The 13,178-nt window shown below is 52.0% G+C and overlaps 1 long non-coding RNA gene across 1 annotated transcript; it reads left to right on the forward strand.

Moving 5' to 3' along the window:
• Positions 1-995: 995 nt before the first annotated feature.
• LOC119086326 lies at positions 996-3,638 on the forward strand. Its single transcript, XR_005089574.1, has 3 exons — positions 996-1,181; positions 2,565-2,778; positions 3,307-3,638. It is a non-coding gene; the product is annotated as an uncharacterized LOC119086326 (long non-coding RNA).
• The last annotated feature ends 9,540 nt before the right edge of the window (positions 3,639-13,178 follow it).

A 13,178-nucleotide genomic window follows, 5' to 3' on the forward strand; every position in this document is an offset into this window, starting at 1 on the left:
CTTGTTGGAGAAGATGTGTCACTGGGGGTGGGCTCCTCCTTAGACCATTTTGGTGAGACTAATGGCTATAAGGCCACTGGCTTTGCATTCAAGCCTGTGATTTTCCAGTTGGCCTGCATGGAACCCGGACAGGAACCCTCCTCTTCTGAGCCTCTTCCCTCACGTCCCTGGCACAGGTTGTTTCCTGTGAAAAATGTAGTTGACAGGTTGGGCTTTGAGCTGTTCCTGAGGAAATCAGCAAGGAATTGTGTGGGCAAGTGGGAGAGATGTGTGCTAATGGAGATCTGAGAATAAGGTTTTTAAAAACATTTTTATATTAGTAATAAGTACAGTGGAAACCAAATTAACAACTAAGTCCTTCCTCCTTACACTGCTTCCGCCAGGCATTTTTCACAGCAAGGGGAAAGTGATGCAATGTGAAAGGAAATATGGTAAAAGTTAAGGCTTAATTATGAACAATACCTAATGGTAGTCATTATAATATATTAACATGAATTATGAGTATTAATGTGTCCAACATGTGAATAACATAGTGAAGAATGAGTTTGTGTATGCATGTTCTTACACAACATAAAGGCTAAATTCTATTCTATAGAAGGAGGTTAATATGTGTCTAAAGAATCAAGAGCTATACTACTGAAAGAAAATGCCAAACACCTATCTAAAAGGGTGGACAGTACTTTTCTCTGAAAAGATGTATTCCGGGTGACAGGAAAGTGAGACAGGGGATTTCTCTTTCAACCTTTATTTCTGTCCTATTTTGCCTCCCTGTGCTGTGATAAGACACTGCCCCAAAGTCATTGATGGAAGAAAGGGCTTATTCAGCTGATAGGTCACAGTCCATCATGGAGGGAAGCCAAGGACGAGCTCAAGGAAGGAGCCTGGAGCAGGAGCTGAAGCAGAGGCCATGGAGGGGAGCTGCTTACTGGCCTGCTCTGCATGGCTTGCTCAGCCTGCTTTCATATACCACTCAGGACTACCAGCCCAGGGGAGGCACCACCCACAGTGGACTTGGCCCTTCACATCAACCAATAACCAAGACAATCCCTCCAGACATGCCTACAGGCTCATGGGATTGGTCGAGGAGACGGTCCTTCAGCTGAGACTCCCCCAGACAGATGGGTCAGGTTGCCAGTTGGAGCTGGCTAGGAGAATTGCTGTGACCAAAACTGATATTAAAGGTAAGTTCGGAATCAGCTGACATGCTTCTTTTTCCCCTCATAAAACTAGAACAGGGACATTTTCACCTGGCCGGGCACTGTGTCTTTGGATGGGGTGTGTTGTCCGACTCCGTCCTTCCCGTTAGTATAGAACAGTCGCTTAATAACCCCGCATAGCACAAAAGTCCTCAACCCAATATTTGATTTTGAGATTAATTATATGGTTATATTTGACATAGGTCATCAATTATATTGGAGAAGTCCACTGGGAACAAAGTTTAATATTGCCCCCGGTGCCCAGACTGCCTCCTACTTTACTGTTTCCTAAGCTGCATGCCCATGGGAACTCCCATTTGGTCCTTTTTGAGTTCTCACATGTTGCTTGGACTCAGCTGTCCAACTCCAGGGTTCCGCCCCCACTCGGTTAAACACTAATTCTGTGAGGACTTGCTTGTTTTTGGTTTTTGTTTGTTTGCTTTTTTAGTCTGCCTGTTCATTTGCCTTTCGAGGCTGCTTTTCTATGTATCCCTGGCTGACCTGGAAACCTCTACATAATTCCAGGCTGGCTTCATAGCAATCCTCCTGTCTCAGGTCACAGTGTGCTAGAATTACTGATGTGTGCCTGTGTAAGTGTTTATCAGGCATTCTGGTATACTCAACGCTGAGAGGAGGCTGGGGGAAGAGTGGATAAAAAATCCTCTCTGCCTTGAAAGAACTCAAAAAGCCAGTTAAAAAGAGGAAACCCAAGCCAATAAAACCCAAACAAGGACAAAAGAAACCAAAAACTCAAGTGAACAGTGTGATGGGCAGGAGGCTGCCCTGTCTGCATCCTGAGCCTGGGAGAGCAGGGTGGAGGCCAGCTACAGGGGTGAGAAGAGGCCCCGCGCTCAGACTTCTGTTCAAACTGTCTTCCTGAATCCTCGCATGGCTGCTTCTCCCTCTCCTGCCTCTCACCTGCAAGGTGACCCGGCCTCATCAAGTCTGTGCTCCAGAAGTCACCTGACCCAGCTGTCAGTCTGCGGCGTGGCACTTGCTGACTGCTGCCCCCCACCTGCAAGGGAGGTGTATTTTGGCAGCCCAGCCCCATCCTCCACCTGTGTTCCTGTGTGTGAGCTGAAGCCAAGGGTACTGCTCACTACACAGAGGAAAGTGTCTGGAAACAGGGCCTCCCTTTCCTGCCCTCCCTGAATGTGGAGGAGGAGGATGTGGGAAGGACTGTGGAGGAATGACTCAGAAATGCAGGCAGGATAAGAAGCCAGACCACCCTACAGGAAGGAGAGGCTGAACTCTGACCTGGGCACCGTGGATGCCCAGAGAATCCACGTTTCCTCCTCTTGGGCCCCACGTGTGGGTGACCATGCAAGGCCTGCCAGGTGGATTGCCTTCTCCTGCCTTCTTCTCCAGCCCACAGAGCAGAGCAGCAGTGGAGGCTGGCTTCGGTCCCGAGACCTCCCAGGAGCTAGCAAAGCACACCTACTCCAAGGCAGTCCACAGCTGTGACCCTGCAAGGCTGGCACACCGTCCCCCGGCACTCCCTGAGGAAAACAGCGACATCTGTCACTGCTCAAGTCATCTGTACAGCCTCCTTTGAGGAACACGAGGAGGCCAGGCTGAGACGGTACAGAAACAGTCTCCTCCATGCCGGGCATGCTGAGGGTCCCAGGGTTCAGTGGTCACTGAGCTGCTGCTACTGTCCCATCCCCCTGACTGCAGGACAGCAGAGGACAGTGGCATCTTCGAGAAGGACAAGCGCTCTAATCATGACTTGCATTATTTTTATAATTCCTTTTTTCTTTTGACCTAGTTTTTTTTCTTTCTTTTTCTTTTCTTCTTCTTCTTTTTTTTTTTTTTTTTTTTTTTTTTTTTTTAGAAAAGGTTTCCAGCCGCCTTTCTCTTAAGCACAGAGGTCGGGCTGGTTTGCTTCCGTGTGGGCAGTGTTTGAAGCCGGCCTGGGAGGGCCTTGCGCTACCCCAGGGTGTGTGCAGGAGAGTCAGCTTGCTCAGGCCGTGCCTGGGGGCGGGGCTGGAGCCGAAGGGAGGGAGGGAGGGAGGGGAGGAAGGGGAGGAAGATGGGTAAGGGCAGCCCCCCCCCCCTCCGCCACAGTTCCCTGCGCCTTCCTGTCCATTTTCCCTCCTGCTCACTGCAGCTGGCCTACCTTCCTGAGATGTTTCAGAAGACATGGCTGCCCGGACCCCACTACAGGCAACAGTCCCCCTCCCTTGGTCTGGGAAGGAATGTTTTTGAAGATTGTCTTAGGGCCTGGAGAGATGGCTCAGGTGTTGAGAGCATTTGCTGCTGTTCCAGAGGACTTGGGGGTTCAATTCCCAGCACCCACAGGACAGTTCACAGCGATCTGTAATTCCTGTTGCAAGGATCTAACGCCCTCTTCTGGCCTCCATGGACACCAGGCCCGCGAGTGACACACTTTCATGCATGCAGTCAAACACTCATAATTAAAATAATAAATAAAATCTTTACACCTTCAAAAAAAAATCCAGGGCATGGTAATATACACCTTTAATCCCAGTACTTAAGAGGCAGAGGCAGGCAGATTTCTGTGAGTTTAAGGTCAGCCTGGTCTACATAGTGAGTTCCAGGACATCCAGTACTACGTTAAGATACCTTGTCTTAAAATATATATATATATATATAATCTTTCTTTTTTAATTCCTCTCATGACTATCACGAGCTGCCGGGAGCAGATGCTCTGGCCTAATGAGATGCCAGAGCTTGCCTTTTCTTGGAACGTGAACCTGCTTGACAAGCTGCCCTGCATGTCGGAGGCATGCGGCGAGAACCTAGGGACGCAGGCATGCAACTGGCTTTATACTCCAGGCTGTGTGTGAGCCCGGCACCCCTGAGCCCCAGTTCCCACATCTGTAACGAGAGAGAACAGTGCTGTTCCTTTTCTCAGAGCATCCTGGGGAGCACTGATGAGGTCAGGCCTGCACTGGGGATCTCCAGGGAAGCACATCCATTAGATAAGGGGGCAGTAGACAGAGTACTGGTTAACTCGTCATCCTTGTCACCAAAATGCCTGATGTGGACGTTACAAGTTTTGGTTGGAAGTCTAGAGAAGACAGCATCCTGGCCGAAATCAAGCAGGAAGGGTCCTTCACCCTTCTTGTTAAGTGCGGACCTTCATCTGATTGGATGAGGCCTCTCATCTCAGGTTACACTATCTGCTGTACTCAGTCCACCGACTCAGACGCTACCCTCGTCAGAAACGTCCTCACGGGCCACATCCAGAACAATGCTTTACCCAGTGTCAGGGCACAGACAAGTTAACACACAAACAGCCAGCGAGCACACGGAGCCGGTTAGCACACCTGACCCGTCATTACTGTCCGTCATCACTGGCCGTCACTGGCCGTCACTGGCCATCATCACTGGCCGTCATCACTGGCCGTCACTGGCCGTCATCACTGGCCGTCATCACTGGCCGTCACTGGCCGTCATTACTGTCCGTCACTGTCCGTCACTGGCCGTCACTGGCCGTCATTACCGGCCGTCATTACTGGCTGTCATTACTGTCTGTCACTGGCCGTCATCACTGGCCGTCATCACTGGCCGTCACTGGCCGTCATCACTGGCCGTCATCACTGGCCGTCATCACTGGCTGTCACTGGCCGTCATCACTGGCCGTCACTGGCCGTCATCACTGGCCGTCATTACTGGCCGTCATCACTGGCTGTCACTGGCCGTCATCACTGGCCGTCACTGTCATCACTGGCCGTCATCACTGGCCGTCACTGTCTGTCATCACTGGCCGTCATCACTGGCCGTCACTGTCTGTCATTACTGGCCGTTACTGGCTGTCACTGTCTGTCATTACTGGCCGTCACTGGCCGTCATCACTGGCCGTCACTGTCTGTCATCCCTGTCCGTCATCACTGGCCGTCACTGTCCACTGCCATCACTGACAACGCTCCCACTTGGACTCACTGCCCTTACTTCCTGCCCAGTCTTACAGGTGGAGGAAGCCCTGGATCTCTTGGAGATCCTCACCAAAGACCAGTTCAAGACCTTTGTCTTCCTGTGCCAGAAGAATCCTCCCATTGGCCCTGAGTTCCCAGAGGTGACAAGAATTTAGCCCCGACACACAGTCTCCAAACGTTTCCCATGTCCTCCCTTTGGAATTGACCCCAGTCTCATGAAGGTCAGCCTGAGCGCTTTCTCTGCCACAGCCCGGGACAGGCCCGGCCACCCCGGAGTCAGCTCTTGCTTTGAGGGATTTGAACCTTAGGCAGATCTGAGGCGCCTGCTCACTCTCGCCACCACTGACACCCGTGCAGTCACCGTGCTTAAAAAGGTTCTCAGTTCCTCTCTGGAGGGGGCGAGCCTCCACACCTGCCTCCCCTGCAGCCTCAGGGGCTGAGGAGGCCTGGGCCCAGCCCCTCCTGCCCCATACCTGCAGTGCTGGGATAGGACGACGGGGGACCCGGGATGCCAGACACCAGGTCCTCAGGACAGAGGAGAGTGTGAAGGCAGGAGTGCACCCAAACTCACCCCTCCACACGGCCTCACCCTCCACAGCCTCACCCCCCACGCCTCCCCCCCCCCCCCCCCCCCCCCCCCCCCCCCCCCCCCCCCCACACGCCTCACTCCACAGCCTCACCCCTCCACAGCATCACCCTCCACACAGCCTCACCCTTCCACATAGCCTCACCTTCCACACAGCCTCACCCTCCACACGGCCTCACCCCTCCACACGGCCTCACCCTCCACAGCCTCACCCTCCACAGCATCACCCTCCACACAGCATCACCCTCCACACAGTCTCACCCTCCACACGGCCTCACCCTCCACACGGCCTCACCCCTCCACATGACCTCACCCTCCATAGTCTCACCCTCCACACAGCCTCACCCTCCTCACAGCCTCACCCATCTAGAGGGTCTCTATCTGATAGACGGGAAGATTCTAGGGCAGGATGTTGTCTAAACAGCTCTCTCCTGGGTTTTGGAGAGTTGGTAGCAAGGCTGATCAGGTATCACTGGTTGAATCAAGTATGCATGTGGGGTGGACGGCAGAGTGGCTGGCACAGACAGCAAGGGTAGGAATGGACTAGTGGGGCACCTGTGTGGGCCTGGGGTAGTGGGAGCAGTGGTTTCCCATTGGCTTTGGAGTGAAGAGACCCAGGAGAGAGCTGTTTCGGCAACATCCTGGCGCTGGGCGCGCAGTGGACAGCTTTCTGCTTTATGTTTATACTCTTCTTCTTTCCTTTAGAAGTCGCACTTCCTGACACAGATGCCCCCCCCACACACACACATCCTACAGGTGTCAGGAGCTTACAGAGCACCAGGGCAAGCATTTTGTACTGGACCTGAACTAGTTTCCCTTCTGGCCACCTGGAAGGCACCAGGTTCTCTCTCTGTCCAGGATTAAGGTGCCACGTGTTAACTACAGACACTGGAGAATAAGCCAGACCCACCCCCTGTGATCTCACTTCCAACCTACATGGGATTCAGGGTCCTCAGAACCAGAAGGGCCCCTGACAGCAGATGCTGGGAGCTGGAGGCCAACAGGAAGCAGAGAGAGACAAATGCTGGCATTTAGCTAGGCTTCTCCTTTGTACTCAGTCCAGGCCCCCAGTTCATGGCATGGTGCTGCCCACATCCAGGGGGATCTTCTTGCCTCAACCCAATCTAGAAATTCCTAGACAGACATATGCTGTCTGTCTGTTTTTACTCTTTTGGGGGCCCCACCACCCAGGTCCCAAATAAATCATATACAGAGATTTATCCTTAATTATAAATGCCCTGCCTTAGCTTGGCTTGTTTCTTGCCAGCTTTCCTTAAATTATTCTGTCTACCTTTTGCCTCTGGGCTTTTCCCGTTCTCTGACTTCTGTAAATCTTACTCTTACTCCATGGCTTGTTGTGTAGCTGGGTGGCTGACCCTGAAGTGCTCCTCCTTCTCTGGCTCTTCCTTCTGCCTTCTCTCCTCCCAGATTTCTCCTTCTGTATCTTCTCTCTGCCTGCCAGCCCACCCATCCTTTCTCCTGCCTTGCTATTGGCCTTTCAGGTCTTTATTAGACCATCAGGTATTTTAGACAGGCAAAATATCACAGCTTCACAGAGTTCAACAAATGCAACATGAACAAAAGTAACACACCTTAAAATAATATTCGACAACAGACATGCCCGGGTCTGTGATTCTAGATCCTGCCACATTGGCAATCAGTCTGAACCATCACAGGGGGCAGGTTGAGAATGTACACACAGGACAGAAGGAACAGAAACCAAACCACAAGGGGACTGAGGACCAGCAAGGGCTAAGAGAGGCAAGAGACAGGATAACAGATAACAGTGCTGGATGCTGGGAGATTTGGGTTGTCACAGCAGGAGGAACTGCCTACCACCACAGCAGGATGGGGCGTCACAACTGTCATCCCTGGGGTCCTTTAGCTTCTTTCCATTCCCAGAAGAAGGCAAGTCTATGGGGCATTGGCCAAGGAGGCAGCTGAGCACCCTCTGGGGACAGGGAGGAAAGTCCCCCACAGAGGACTCTCTGGTGTAAAATGTCGTTAGGAGTGAGGCCAGCGGGGCTGTGGGAGAGAGCCCTGCATGAGGCTAACTTAGAGCCAGATGCCTTAAATCCTAGCACTGGGGAGGGAGAAGGCAAGAGAATCTTAGGGAAGAGGGCGGAGGGCTTTGTAACGACCCAGCCTCCTGACACCCTGCCTACTCCCCGTGAAGACACTATGCTGTTCTTGGGGGCTCTGTCCCACCGCACGCCCCTCCCCCGGGTCCTCTTCCCAATACCACTGCACTGGGGACGTTTCCAGAACGCGGACAGAAAGGAGGGAGCAAAACCACAGCAAGCAGAGTGGCGGCAGCCGTGTCTGAGTGTGCGCGCTGCTCCAGGAACAAGATGAAGGTCTCGTAGCCCAGGCTAGCTTTGAACCATAGGCTAATGAACACGACCTTGGACTCCACCTTCCAAGTTCTGGGGTATTGCCACCACACCTGTGGTGCTTTTGTCCCTCAGAGATGGCACAACCCAGGAGCAGGGGCTGGAAGCCGAGGCCAGGGCAGTGTGGAGAGGCCCGGATAGCAGTGCTTAGGGGACCAGAAATGAGGTCACCTGGACAGGCTTCTCGGGAGATCACAGTGGTTACGTCATTGACTTGGATTCACACGGTGATCAGAGGGACAGTCACCATTTGCTGCCCCTCCACTCTGCTGGGCACATCTTGTTATTAGTCAACAGGCAGACAGCTGACCCCACCATGGGGAGGGGCCCTCCCCAGATCAGGGAGAGGCACAGCTCTCCAAATGCAGCCCAGAGGTTACAATGACTATGCCCCTGGACCACTTGTGTGTTCTCTGCAGACTCACACGACTCCGTGATTTTCTCTCCTCATACACTAGGTGGATATCTTTCCCAGAATGCACTTACTAGCATGTCGGTTCGTGTTTCATTGACTTACACAAGCCAGAGTTACCTGGAAAGAGGGACCACCAATTGAGAAAATGTCTCCATCAGGTTGGTCTAGAGGCAAGTCTATGGGGCCTGCTAATGGAAACCAGGATTGTTTCTGGAATCCCAGCATTCTGGAAACTGAGGCAGAAGAAGCATGAGTTTGAGGCTTGTCTTGGTACATGAGCCCAGCCTCCAAAACAAAAACCAAACACAAAGCTCTCAGGAGAGCACAGGACTTCTAAGTCCTGCTCACCACACTGCTAATGGATTACTCCATTCATCGCCCCGTTCACTCCCCGTTTCATAGATTTCATCATTAGTTCATTGCTGCAAGACAGTAAGTAGTTCTAAGCCTGGACCCTGAGAACCATTACCTATGGTCAGATCCTCAGTCACCCACTTGGAGCTTTAGAAACCTCATCCTCCTGGAGGGCAGTTTCCCCATTGAAAATGTCACAATGCCTCTGGGGTGAGGTGACGGTCTGGTGGAGAAACACACTTAAAATGTGTCAAATAGTCCTTGGTCCCCCAAGTGCTACTGTGTGCTGGAGATACCGAGTGTGGCACTGGAGACCCAGTTCACATCCTTGAGGGGCTCGCAGCCCAGGTCATGTTCATTCTGTTCAAGCTGACTGCCCGTCGGCCAGGACAGGGTAGGAAGAGGCTGCAATGTCCTCTGTTCTCCAAGGACTTTTCTTCATCAGCAGACCCCACAGCTCTGGGACTGTAGCCCAGATGGCCAGTGGCTGAATTTAGTTTTTTGCACCTGGAAGTCAGCTCAGATCTCTTTGATGGGGTTCTTCTAGAACCCAGAAGCATCTTTCTGTCTGAAATGAGAGGGGCCTTGTGAGTACCAGGGGCTGCTCTAACAAGGTCATCCTCCCAGGGAGGTGATTGGTGAAGATCCTGTCCCAGTACTGTCTTGATGACACCTTGTTATGTACCTTGAAGCTGAAAGCTCAGCCTTGTAAGAAAGCCGCAGCTTTAACTAGGGCACCGGCCCAGCTTTGCTGATACCCGATTGCCCAGCACTCTGTGCCTTGGATCCGGCTGTTGCTGTATGGAGGCAAGAGCCTCTGATCTCTCTTTTCTTCAGAGCATGGGCAGAACAAGACTGGAGTCTCGTTTGTCTGTCTGAGAAGGAGACTTTCAGAGCCAGGCAGCTTGTGGGAAATAATGTGACTGAAGGGGGTGTCCAGCAATTAGATGATGTGAGCCTAGGCAGCCCTGCTCAGAGTGAGCCCAAGTGCAGTGGGGCACCATGGGGAGGGGGTACCTGGATTCTGGGACTAGAGACACGCAGCCAAGCACTAAGGGTGTGGGGGGGGGGCTGTATCGGGTAGAAGAGTGGCCAGTGGCCTGCACAGTGCATGGAGAATGCTTTTTTCCCAAACGGATGAGAGCCTAATTAAATCCTGTGATCACGGGTGGCAGGATCAGGGCCCAGGGATGCCAGCACCCCTCCTTCTTTAGTGGGCACACAGAGGCACCAATGCCAGACAAGTGAGTAGAGGCCCAGGGTTTGACTGTGGGTCTCCTATTCTCTCCTTGCCCATCACCTGCCTTAGCTGGGAACAGAGCAGTCACCTAAGGTCTCTGGGCTGCAGACACTCTCTGGAGGACCACAGACCTTCTGGAAATGGCCAAGCTCTGTCCACAGCTGTCATGCCCCCGGTCCCTCCCAGATTCTCCGTTATGAACAAATAAAAGACTTTAGTTCTTGGTCTCTGAATCTTCTCCTAGGCTTGACTTCATCCAGACAAGAAAAAAAAAAACAAATAAAACAACAAACAAACAAAAAACAAGAACTCAGACCCTGATGCTGGCGCACACACTTTACTCCCAGTGCTCTGGAGGCCAAGGCAGGCCGTCCACAGTTTGAGGCCAGCCTGGGCTACACAGAGAGACCTTGCCTCTAAAAAACAAAAACAGACAAAAAGTGGGGCCAGGTGTGGTGGTGCATGTCTTTGATCCCAAAACCTAGAGGGCAGAGACAAGTGATTTCTGTGATTTGAAGGCCAGTTTGGTCTACTTGTCAAGATCAGGCCAACCAGGGATATATAGGGAGACCCAGTAAAAAAAGAAAGAAAGAAATAACATACATAAAAGGGAGGAAACCCACTGGGAGTTGGGAAAGAGGAAAACAGGGGGTATGTGAATCTGAGTGAAGTGCATGAGACACACCCGTGGAAATGCCACCCATTAAACTCACTGTTTTGTTATACTAATTTACATAAATTTTTAAAAGGTAAAAATTTCTTGAAAAATAACAGCAATAAGAAACCACACAACAAAACAAAAAAATCTTCGCAGAAGCCTACCTCTGCTCTCCTACACAGCTCTTTTCTGGTGCCGCCCACGGAGAGGCTTGGCGCTGACAGCCCGATCTCTCTTCCCTGCTCCCTCTCTCCTACCAGGTTTTCATTTGGCGTTTGCCTGCTGGTTTGCTGAGAACGTGGACCTGTTCTTTGTGTGGAGAAGGATGGGGGGGGGGGTCTAGCGGTTTTCTGGGACTGGGTTTAAACGCAGCTTCCCAGGGTCCCAGCAGCGGACCGAGGAGCACTTAGCCCTCGGCATCTGGGGGCCCTGATCAAATAATGGCCGCCGCCCCCTCCATGTGGTCCCGGCTGCTGTCCAGGGTCACCCTGCAGGCAGGGATACTGGAGAGTACGGTGTCACAGAAGGAGAAACCAGGGCTCTGTGAAGTCCTCTGGGCCTCTGGGGTCAGCGAGAGACAGCCCTGCCTGGGCTCCAAATCCTCACTCTGCCTTTGGAGTCAGGGGAGGTGAAAATCTTCTTGGTTTGGTTCTGTCATGGAGTTGTGAACGTCTGCAGGCATCAGCCACTCATTTTAAAACCACCTCTGGAGGGCCACGGTGTGCTACCTGGATCTCCTGGAGCCCAGGGTCCTCGAATTGTGAGGAGCTGGGCAGATGTGAGCTGAGGATTAGACACCACCTTCCCAGGCCTCCTCCCAGTCCACCTTCAGGACCTCCTTTCCGTTCAGGATTCATTCCCACCAGACAGAGAAAGCACAGATCCCTAAGAACCGGAGTTTAGTCTTGGCGGCAGGTGGGAATACCTGAGCAGCAGTGAGAGCCCAGAGCCAGACTGAGTACCAGGCCCTTAGAGGAACAGCTCTCCTTAAAGCTGGCCCACCCCAGAAGGACACCTTAGTGGCTGGGTGTCCAACACAGGGTACAGTGGATGTAGATGGTACTGATAGTGATGACTGAGCTGGCCATTGGTCCTTCTCCCGACTTCCTTTCTTGTAGGGTGATGTGTGGAGGGACTGTATGCTTGGGGTAGCCCGGACGTCCCCTCCTGCCCTTCTCCAGGCTTTTCCCACCAGATCGTGGGCAGGGCTCGGCCTCTCTTAGCCTGTGTGCATAGGCATGGGTGAGTAGCTTCTTGTGGTATTCTGGTAAAGCAATTGGGCTTCTCTATAAATATGGGTTCCCTCCCTTCCTCTTCCTTCTTTTGCTGCCCATCTTTATTTATTCACGTCTCCTCCAGAGGAAGCGAAACTCAGCTTGCCCTCTTCTAGGCGGCACAGCCTGGGGGCTGGGTGAGCATCGGAACAAACAGAAACTTCCAGATGCAAATGCATCTGTTGACCACCCCACGCCCCTGACTCCAGGTCGGTGGCTTTTATCCCTTTGAGGATCAGGACTGAACAGGTTGAATTAAACCAAGGGAGGACAGAATCCTGTGGGTTCTGTGTGCTTAAAATGGGGCTTCATTAACGGAGCATTTCTCTTTTTGAAGGCAAGTTTGAGAAACAGGAATATATGGCCGCCTGGAGGGCCAGGTGGCCAGTAGGCAGCTGGGGTGTTGGGGCAGGGGCTCCACTAGGCGTTTGTGCTACTGAGGACTGCCACCAGACCTGTCACATATTAGTGGGGAGGTCAGGGTCCTCCTCTTGGAGTTCATGGTCTCATTAATCAAAGAATAGAAGAATGGACTCCAAAGAAAGCTTGAGGATAATGTTATTAGAGTTTAAAAGAAAAAAAATATTTTGTTTTTTTGAGACTAGGTTTCTCTGTGTTGTCCTGACTGTCCTGGAACTCACTCTGTAGACCAGGCTGGCCTCAAACTCACAGAGATCCTCCTGCCTCTGTCTCCCAAGTGCTGGAATTAAAGTCGTGCACCACCACTGCCTGGCCAAAAGAAAAATTTCAAAGCAAGCAAACTGTGAATCTAGGCAGCTGCCTGGAGGAGGGAGATGGAGAAGAGGAAACCTGACGATATCTTCTTAGAGTTAGGCTTGGAGGTCAGCCATGTGGTGGACAAGCATCCACATGGCAGAGCGGGGAGCTTTACAGAAAAAGCGATGTCCAAAGTGTAGGATAAGCATGCTTAGAACAGGGATAGAAAGATGGAAAGGAAATGTCACTCTTTCTGAGTAATTCAGAGAACTGGGCGGAATGAACCGCATGGCTGTGGATCTGTAAGCCACCGCACTGAGGGTGGGAATTCATTAAGGGATAATTATTCCTCCCCTACCTTTAACAAGCTTAAAGTAAACTCTTTCTCCCGAGGGGTGGTCCTCGGCCAGGTGATTGATAGGCACAGCTGGATTAACACTTTT

This window comes from Peromyscus leucopus, chromosome 20, assembly GCF_004664715.2.
Source record: "Peromyscus leucopus breed LL Stock chromosome 20, UCI_PerLeu_2.1, whole genome shotgun sequence".
Classification (NCBI taxonomy): domain Eukaryota; kingdom Metazoa; phylum Chordata; class Mammalia; order Rodentia; family Cricetidae; genus Peromyscus; species Peromyscus leucopus.